Below are 10531 nucleotides of genomic sequence, written 5' to 3' on the forward strand. Positions count from 1 at the left end.
TAAATATAAATATAATATGGCCAATTTTTTTTCTCTGTATAAATATAAAGCTTATGCTCCTTTAGCAGTGAGTAAGTGAAAAATTGAAAGCGGATTGTTTACTGAGTTATAATACTACATTAATAAATAATTTGCTCATGGTTAAGGAAAAACAAATTACTCCAAGTTGTACTTAGCAAGGGCTGGAGAAAATTTTAGATAAATTCTTTTCAGCTTAAATTTTTTTTATTTTATACCATTCTTCCTTTTTTTATTTATAGAAAAAAAAAATCAACCATACCTAGACGATATCAAGTTCAAAAATATCAAATTCGTTTTAATTATTATTACATTATTAGTAATGTCAAATTAAATCTTTGTTGACTTTAATAATGATATATTAATTTGATTTTTCAAAACTGATAACTAATTCCAGTCGTAAAAAAAAACAAAAAAACATTTAAAAATAAAATCGCTTTTGGTTTTTCAGTATTAATAATAATGAATAGAAAATTTTTAATAATGAATTATTATATATCATAATATATAATATATAATTTTTAATAAGAATTAATAATGAATAGAAAATTTTTGTGAAGTTTCTTCTACTACTTGGTATGCGGAAGATAATTTTCAATATATTGAGCATAGAATAAAAAAAATTAGGGGTTTTCTAGACAAAATAAACTTAACGTTGTCTGAGGTAGCACATTTATTTGAACAAACTTTGAAAATTTTATTTTCATGAAGATGTGTAATTATTGATTGTAATAGGATCGTTTGTTTCATAGTATCACCCTTTCTTACTTCTCTCACTTAATTAAAAAAATTAGATATTAGTAATTTTAAAAATATTTATATTTAACTTTAAAAAATTACATTTAAGATACTTTCAATGCTTGGTTAGTATAAAGAGAATCTGCAGACGGACACAATAATCTATTTGTCTCTAGCAGTAGTTAATTCCTAGTTACAAACTCCGTCTGTCGCCGAGTTGTTTCCTAATCTTAGTAGGCACAGCTCTGTAACAGGACAATGACGAGTTTCGGTTTAGGAAAGTGGCTACTCCCGTGGGCTCTCAAGAACTTAGGACGTAGGTCTTATCAAGTTTTCCGGCTTAAGCACTACTTAGTTCCTCGTAGCCGTATAAACTTTTGTAACAATTTAATTATGTAGAACTCCACGAGAGATCGTTTTTAGACGGCGAAATGTCTCTCTCAAGTTTTATGTTGTATAAATTTTAAAGTTTAAGTAAGTTTTAATTAATACTTTTCTATCTCCCTAGATGGCTTTCATGATTTAGATGAAAGGTATTCTGAAAAATACTCAACCAGTTAATTAATAAAGTTTAGTTTACGGTTGAGGAAAAGAGGGATACCGGTGCAATTTAATGGAATATTAAAAGGTAATTTCCTTTGTTCAGTTTCAAACTAAGTTGTTGAAATATTTAAGCATTAACGAATAGTGACTGGTATCCTGGATGAAAATTTATAACTAAATTAATTAAAACTTGGGGAGCAACCAATGGGTAGTTTCTCCACATATCTGTATTATGCCATTGTACGAATAATATCAGATTTACTGGTTGTATTTTCAGTTTGAATACAGTTGTTAATTTCAGGAATTAAATAAAAGAAATATGAATTAAAAGATTAACGTCATAATTATAAATGATAGAGAAAAAAGAAATAACATTGAGATAAAAGAAATAATATCTGCATAGAATATCATGGATTCTCGAAATAAATTTGTATAAAATGAATATTTATTTACCCGTCACAAAGTATCAAGAAGTTAAATTATAAGCCATAGAGTTTCCATAGTTTATTATTTAATTTTCATCCATATTAAAAGTTTCGCTCACTAAGGAACACTTTCAAGATTAGAATTACATTTTTCGCTAATATATAATAAGTTTTTTAGTTTATATGAATGTACATGACTGGCTATTTATCACTTCAAACCCTCAATAATATTTCGAATCATAAATATATTTCCTGTACCATCCGCAATCTTGAATAATAATTTAGTCAACTTATAATATTTGTTCGGTTCGGTAGTTTGGCTCAACAAACCATGAAAATTGCAGTGGAAGAAAGTAAAAAGGTAAGTCTAACTGAGTTTAAGTAAAACAACAAGATAGTAATGAAGAATGACAGATAATGTAAACATATTAATTAATATTATAATTTTAAATTACAAGAATTAATGATGATCCATACGTAAGAAATGATATAATTTTTAATTATAAACTAAATTGAAAAAACAATGTATTGAAGAAAAATGAAATGTCAATCTTGAAAATGGCACCCTTGTTGGGCTAAAAAAAAAGAATTCGCGGCACTCTTGCTATGCCAAAAAAGAATCGCGGCGCCTCTGGCGGTCTAAAAAAAAAATTAAAAAATCATCTTTAAGAGGTAGAATATGTAGAAAAAAAGTGCACATTAAATGTCTCAACATTAATATTTAATGACAGAACTAGATACCAATCCTTCCATAATAAACTTCCCAACCACCCAAACCAACTCGTTTCTAACCTGGCTTCTCCTTCATTACCTAACAATCCTCCTAGGCGTCTGAAAAGAAGATGGCCTCGAGATCTCCTCCTTTAGAAATGTTTTTGGAGTTCTATCAATGGGTAGATTCTCCACATGTTTGTATCATGTCATAATATAACTTACAGGAAATTTACTTGATGTGTATATATGTATACAGTAGTAAATAACAATAAATAAATTATTAAAAAAAAAAAAATTAATGACTACATATAACATTTATTAAAGAACAAAATATCAAAGGCACTTTTTATTTATACTATAATATTTTTAATACCTAAACATTAGTAATACATATCTACTACTAAAAAAATAAAATGAATAGTACTACAGCAATTCATTGGTCTTTGGTTCATTACAAAAAATAGTTCTAATATTTTTAAATTATGGATTTATCCGTTAAGCCTCAATGATCTACAAGTGATTAAGGTAGCCTAGACAAGGAAATGATGATGTCACATTGTATAAATAGATCCTACTTCTAAATTACAATATCATTATAAAAATTAAATATTATTGTTACGGCACCCCTGGCACCCATTTTGGGCTCCCCTGCTTTAAATAGCCGAATATACGTAAAATAAGAATGAAAAGTGAATAACAAACTTATGTTTGACCACCCAAAATTTATTTTGGTAGAATAAATTACCATGGTACAAAAAATTAAAATAAAACTAGAAAATGTATATTGAGAGATATACTATGTGCTACTTATTAAATAGTTTAATAGTTTTATAATAAAAAATAATTGTTATTCATAGTGTTTTATTGCTATTTTGAATATAAGATTCCATAAAAAGTTTTTTTTTACATAATGACCATTTTCTTTTGACGATTAATGGAGTCAATTAGTAATTCAGTATTTAATAATTATTTATTCAATTTATAGTAAAATTTTATTAATTTGTATCAAAAATAAATACCGTATATGATTAACATTGGATAGTATCTCGCATAATTTTAAATGATTAGTAACAGACTATTACTAATAATTAATAAGGAGATAAATGAAACTACCCGATATTTCAAGGTGGACCCCACTGTTGGAGTTTCAAGGATGGGATAGAATTAATTATATGGGAATTTCAATTCATTAATTTTTTATTAATCCATTGTTATATTATTAAATAATATTGCTCATAATTGGTATGGAACGTATCGACACTTTCAACTTTCAGTTTCGGCCTTAGGAGAAAGCAGACGGAAAAAAATAAGTGAATTAAGGCTTATGTGTTTGGGTCATAAGCATCGGATAGTTCGCTTATGGTCAAAGCACGTTTCCAATTAAAGGTTATAGAACTAACGGCATCCTTATTTAATTCTCGCCGGTTCTATAAAGTATAGCTCGTCAAATTGGAGAAAATTGTACTGCAAAAGAATTATTTTTATTATTGCTTGTTAGGGCTTAATAGATATTCAAGACTCTATTTTATGTTACCACGATTTTTCATTACCTACCTATCTAAAGATGATAGTAGTTATTGTTCTCTTCTGAAACTAACGGATAATGGATAATGAGGATATACAACGGTTAGTTGAGAGTTGTTAAATACGCAACGAGTTTTTTAAGATCTGCAGAGAAGAGATGTTAGTTCAATTAGGCGTAATCCGACGAATAACATTAACTAGGCAGTTTTATATTTAATCAAATAAAGGAGTAGTATTGTGTTTTTATTGTTTATTCCAAAATGAAATATTGTAAAGAGTGAAAGTATTTTAGATTTCTTTTCTAATATCCATGGGTGCGTTAGTTTAATTTCACGATGAGAAAAACAGTTTGAAAGTAGCCCCTTTTTCTACATTCGTAATGCATTTGAATAGAGGGCTGAATAATTAAATCCTTTGGAAAAGGGTAGTAGTTTGTATCAGCCCACTGGGGTCACTAGGTCCTCGGTTTTGACTGAGACTGTTTATGTGGCTCTGCCATCTTTGTGACCGCCCAGCCGGTGTCAGAGTCCTGAATAGTGGGTTCGTACAGTACTAGAGGCTAAAAAAATCGTGATAAATTCTGTCACAGTTGGTATGTCGAGTGTCATGTAAACGTGGTCCGTCTTTGCTCTTGTAGTAAAATATGTCTCACTATAATGTCTCAGTATGAAACTGTTGGAGCTTCTTGGCTGTTGTTGGTGCTATGTTGGTCAGCAAGGGTGCTCCATAGGGCAGGGATGGCCTCAGGACATCTTTGTAGATCAGTAATTTGAGGCGGAGAGAGAGATTAGGAGAAGTTAACAGGTGATTAAGCCTGTAAGACTTGGTCCTCGCCTGCTTGATCTTATAACAGTGGTGAGCTAGCGTTAGGTGTCTAAGGAGACCTCGAGATACATTAGGCTGCCAACTGGTCTATTGTCACATGCTGCTACATTATAGACTTTAGGTAGAGGACGGAAGATAGACTTCTTCCGGAAGGAGAACAAGATAATACAGACGGTTTTCTTGGGATTAACTGTAATATTCAGCCCTTCCAGTTTCTTGGTTATTTTCGTACAAGCTTTCTCCGCCTGAATTTAAAAAAAGCAATTTTTTTAAATTCGTCTCTAATTTTAATTATAATAAGGTCTATTCGATATTTAAGAACATTCATTTAATTTTACATTGATAAACGAGTTTAATCAAAGTCATTAAAGGCATTTTAGAGATAAAAAAAAAAGTAAAATCGATAATATAAAGCTAAACTTCCGGTGAGTCCAATTTAGGAAAAATGTTACAGTAACGTCCCAGGCAATTTTAAATACATTATATCACTTTTGTACAACGTTTCGTTTCTGAGTTCGACTGATTACACGTCACTGAGGACTTCAAAACGTTGAAAGCAGCGATTAAAAATCATTCTCCATACTACTTTATTTTTTTAACTGTAGGCAAATGAAAGTAAAACAAACAAACAGAAAAAAAAAAATTTTACACTTTTTTTCGAATAATTTATTACCTTCTCAAAAATGCACCTATAGCAATTCAACATCAAATTTAACAAGAACATATATCGTTTCCTCTGAAATCGATAAGAAATATTGAACTAATACTAACAGGACCAATATTTTAAAATTTCTAAACGCTTATCATTTCGAGGATAATTTACTTTTTGTGGAACATATAGTCTCTAAACATCTTCTAAATGATTTTTAAGAACTAATAAACTAATCCCCATGTAATGAGACTAATTAACCCCCCATGAGACTAACTAACCCCCCATGAGACTAAACTAAACCCCCATACATGAGATCAGTCTGATCAATATTATGGATTTTTATTTTTTCGAAAATGTAATAAATTTTAAATTCAATGGAATATTTTGAAAATTCAAAAATCATTGTAGAATCACTAATTAAAAAAATAAATAGTTTTTGTTTATTTGTGTTTTTCTACTGCATTCCCACCCCGACCATCTTCTCATAATTTCTAAAATCTTCGCTTCGAATTCCTCTCGTATCCAATCCTTAGAATTCAAAAACCTTCGTAAAATCCTCAATGTTCCTTACTTTGTCACAAATAAAACCATCTATAATTGTTCCATATGCAACCGTCCAAGCCCGAACTAGATGTCAATCTTTCCATTATAATCTCCCTAACCACCCAAACTCACTAGTTTCTAACCTTCCTCATCCATTTCTGACAACCCTCCGAGGCGCCAGAAAAGAAGATAGCCTCGAGACCTTCTAAAGCAGAAATGTTATTAGAGTGCTATCAATGGGTAGTTTTTCTACAAACCTGTATTATACCATTATAATCTAGCTTCAAATTTACAAGATGTATTTTTATGTAAATACAGTTTTAAATGTCAATAAATAAATAAATCATCGGCTTATAATGGTGTGTAAATATATAAAATCCAATTGATGATATAAATTTTGTCGTCAAAAAAGATATCGTGTATTTTGCTGCCACTAAAAATTTCTCATTGTTTTTCTCAAGATTGTTATTGTAGACTTAATATTTAAGTATGTTAAAAAATGGAGATGTGCATAACAAAACATGGAGAACTTCTGAAGAAAGTTTTTATGGAAATTTAGCATATAGACGTATACTAAAGAAATTAATACGAATTCGTGAGAACTGCAAGAACATAATAACATATTAATACTATTATAAAAGATAAGGCCTATAAATGCTTGAAACTAAGTTTCATGAAGAATCTCCCTTCATTATCATGTAAAGCAGATTCAAAGCAGAAGCAATAATCCTGGGATCTACTCTTTCTTATAACTTTTATTTCATCTGTATCACCATTCTCACATTATTGTTTACTACCTTTTAGAAAAGGTGTAAGGTGTTAAAGATTGCCAGCACTCCCCTATTCTCTTGGACTCTGCAAAAAAATTGTATTCAAAACATTGAAATAGGAAAATACAGACGTAATAAATGGGAATTTACATTCCAACGCACGTTTTGAGGATGACAGTTCCATTCACTAACTCCCACGGCGAACTTGAATATTTGATGAATGACCTCTAAAACTATGGAGAGGCAGGCATAAACATCAATGCAGAGAAGACAAAAGGTATGACTAACGATGCTAAAACGATATATGTATGTTTAAAATGGCATATGTAGAAAGCTACCCTCAAGAGCGAAATATGTCAATTCTGTTTTCTTTCTTTTAGTCCTCAACCAACTTATAAATATATTCAAAGCATTTCTATATAAATAAAAGTTCAGGTAAATAAATCAGAAATATTAAAAAAAAAATTAAGCATAGGTAGAAATAAAAATACGTAAACATATCATGTGCAATATATATGTAATCTGTGTCCTGTAACTTATACCAAGATAAACAAGGAACATGTTAAATGTGTATGGACGGGCTAAGCAGATGGAGTAATAAAAAATAATTCTAGGTACCTTAAATATACTATTGGATTCCTTGATGTTGCAAACGTAATAAAAAAAGACCTGTATGAAGATGGTGGAACATCTGGTCCAGCAGTAAGTAGAATAGATTATTTATAGATTAGACATGATATTTATAGCTTATGAATGTGAAGTAGAATATGTCAGTAAATATTTATGTATTGAAAACAAATTTAGTAACTGCAATAATAAATTTGATTTATTTCCTATTTTCAGTGCCATCTAAAATATATTACTCAGCTAAAATATTTTTATAAATGATTTTTAAATTGTATACGAATTTCGAAAAATGAAATAGATAAACTGGGATCAAGATAAGAATTATATTCAGATCTAGATGCTCTATATTAACTCGATTATTTTTATTTTTAAAATATGTATAGTTAAAACATCGTTTTGGCATTGCCTGCTTTTAATTTTTATATTTAACTTGTAAAAGGATATAATAATACTAATAATTTATGTATTTTTTAGTGTTGTAAACACTTATATAACTTCAAAAATAATAATATTAAAAACAATTAAAGTGTTATAAATAGTATAGTAATAAAAGCCAACGTGACTGTACGCCTCATATGCATGTTACCTCTATTACTTTAATTATTACTTATTTTACAATAAATTTTTATAGGTTTTAGAAAAAGATGAGATATTCGTTGGGGTTCTCTGCTTACATACCAGTCATATCTTTAGTAGTCTAGTGCGGTTCATGAGCTAAAAAAATGAGTAGATATATACATTACCATAAAGCTAATGTCGCAGAAAGAACATATCAACTGCTTTGCTTGAGTAATGGCACTTTAAAAAAAAAAACTTAATTATATTTAGATTTGGACGTATTCTAAATATAGTGCTGTGGACTGCAGTTACTTTCTATACTGAGGTCATCTTAATGACTTTCCTAAAGCTATTAGAGCTGTTCAACTGTTTGTTCGTTTATATTTTTTGGTCTTTTAAACTAAAGTAATTCACATGTGTCGTTTAGTCGTTTATCTAAATAGTTATATTTTTGGTAAGTGTTAAAAATATAATCAATGGAGAACTATTAGCTTTTATTCTAAAGATACAGAGTTTACCCACATAATTATAGTTTATATATATTAAATTATTTATTATAGAATTTTTAAATCATTTTCAAAATTTGTGCATATCAATTACATTCAAATTCAAATTCTCTATAGTAAGTATTTTTATTTTTTGTTGTGTCATTTTTTTTTTGTCATTTTTTAAAATTTATATTGCATTTATGAAGATAGTGTGATTTACAGTATTGCTATAATTTTAATATACAACTCACATTTCTATTTAATATACATATCTTTGCTTTTGAATACTGAAAAATCAGACAAAAATAAAAAAAAAAGTTTGGAAAAAATTAATAAATAAGAATAGATATTTGAAGAATGTAATACATTCTCAACTTCCAAAACATCTCATCAATTCACACTAATAATAAATATAAAACCGATGATTTCTTCGATGCGGTATATTATTATAACGCTGTGTGGAGTATGTGGATATTTTTTATAATTTTATTTTATTCTCAATGGAACGACCTACTTGGCCGGAGAAAGTTAAACAGAAATTGATTTGATTTCAATTTTTCCCCACTATTTTTTTTAGGACTGGAAACAGAAATCTAATAAAGAGATTTCGACTGGGTCGAACCAACCATTACCAATCTCTTTGATACAGCATTTCCTCTGGTATACCTTTCCACACACTCACCCAATCCGATTTATGGTTATGCTGGTGTACATAAGTCTATTAGTGTGTCGTGAAACCTAAGGTATAAGAAGATGAGGTCTACAAGTTGTGATCGTAACTAGGAACAGAATTCGTAACTGGATAACGTGACAAGTAACGGAACGTGATCGTGCATAACATTTCGTCCTGTAACTCGGAGTGTTTTGCCATTTGTTTTTTTTTTTTATTGCATTGTTAACGAATTTCGTATTTTTTTTTTCTTTCTTATAAGACATCTATTGTATAAAGTCTTCGATATTTTTTAATCAATGAATTATTTAATAAGTGATGAAATAATCTTAGTTGCCACAAAGCGTTTGATATAAACGGTTATTGAGATACTATCAACAAAACTTCAATGAAAAAGTAAATGTGTGTCAAGGGAGGGGATGACCATCTCAGGCTTTCGCGGGTTTTCCTCCAGTTAAAGTTCCTAATACTTCATAGGCTCCTAATAAACAAACTTTATAACATTTAATTTATTGTTTGGAAAATTAATGAAAGGTCTGATTTATAACTTATGTATATTTACTTATGTTGCCTTTATGTTTGATGATAATCGAAACAAAATGTTAGGATTGCGTTTTATGTTTAAAATATGTTTATATTAAAGATTGCTTATATTCCATAATATACTGGTTCCTTGCCGATTGTTTCGTTTAGATATACAATTTTTGTTTAGAATTAAACAGTTACCTTATTAAATATGAATGTAAATACAAATGTGAGGTCTTAAATGTTTTTCTTTTCCTTTTTCTGGAGATCGTTTCTTACTAAAAAATATATATAAAACGTGTATTCGTTCTTGTCAGAACATGTATTCGAGGCAACGATAGTGTATGTTTATTGTTATATATTAATGAAAAGAAGAAAAAAAACAACAACATTATATATAACGCCCTAAGCTCTTCTCATTATTAATTTTAATAAGATATTATTAATAATATTTTTTTAACTTGCAATTTTATAATAATAATACCAAATTAATAAAATAAGAACAGCTTACTTAAAAATATTTAGAAATATTTTTCGTTCTTTTTATTTATTAAAAATAGTTGACTAATTTTTTTCATGATCTTGAAATTTATTATTTTAAACAACAATGAAATTTTTTTTAAAAAAAGTAAGAACATTATTAAAAGAGTAAGTTTTCAAGAAAGATACGTTTTGATTTTACTTATATAATGTTAAAATCCATCATTATTTAAAGGTGTTTAATTTGATAGCGTTATGAGCCCTTACAAAAACTCAAGAAAATAAATAAAATAAAAAATAATTATATTTGATATATCTAAGATTGCAGGATTGAAATTGAAGTTATATTTGTGTTGTAATAACATGGACTTAGACTAATCCATGTAATTACAATCCAAAGGGTTGTATTCCTTCGTTGGTAGTTGTAAAAC

At 28.7% G+C, this 10531-nt stretch overlaps 1 protein-coding gene across 8 annotated transcripts in view; it reads right to left on the minus strand.

Moving 5' to 3' along the window:
- The window catches only part of blot (bloated tubules), a 268462-nt gene that overhangs the window by 73927 nt on the left and 184004 nt on the right, over positions 1 to 10531 (minus strand). The gene's annotated exons all lie outside the window — the stretch shown is intronic.

This window comes from Halyomorpha halys, unplaced genomic scaffold, assembly GCF_000696795.3.
Source record: "Halyomorpha halys isolate HHAL.00 unplaced genomic scaffold, Hhal_1.1 Scaffold469.1, whole genome shotgun sequence".
NCBI classification, from domain to species: domain Eukaryota; kingdom Metazoa; phylum Arthropoda; class Insecta; order Hemiptera; family Pentatomidae; genus Halyomorpha; species Halyomorpha halys.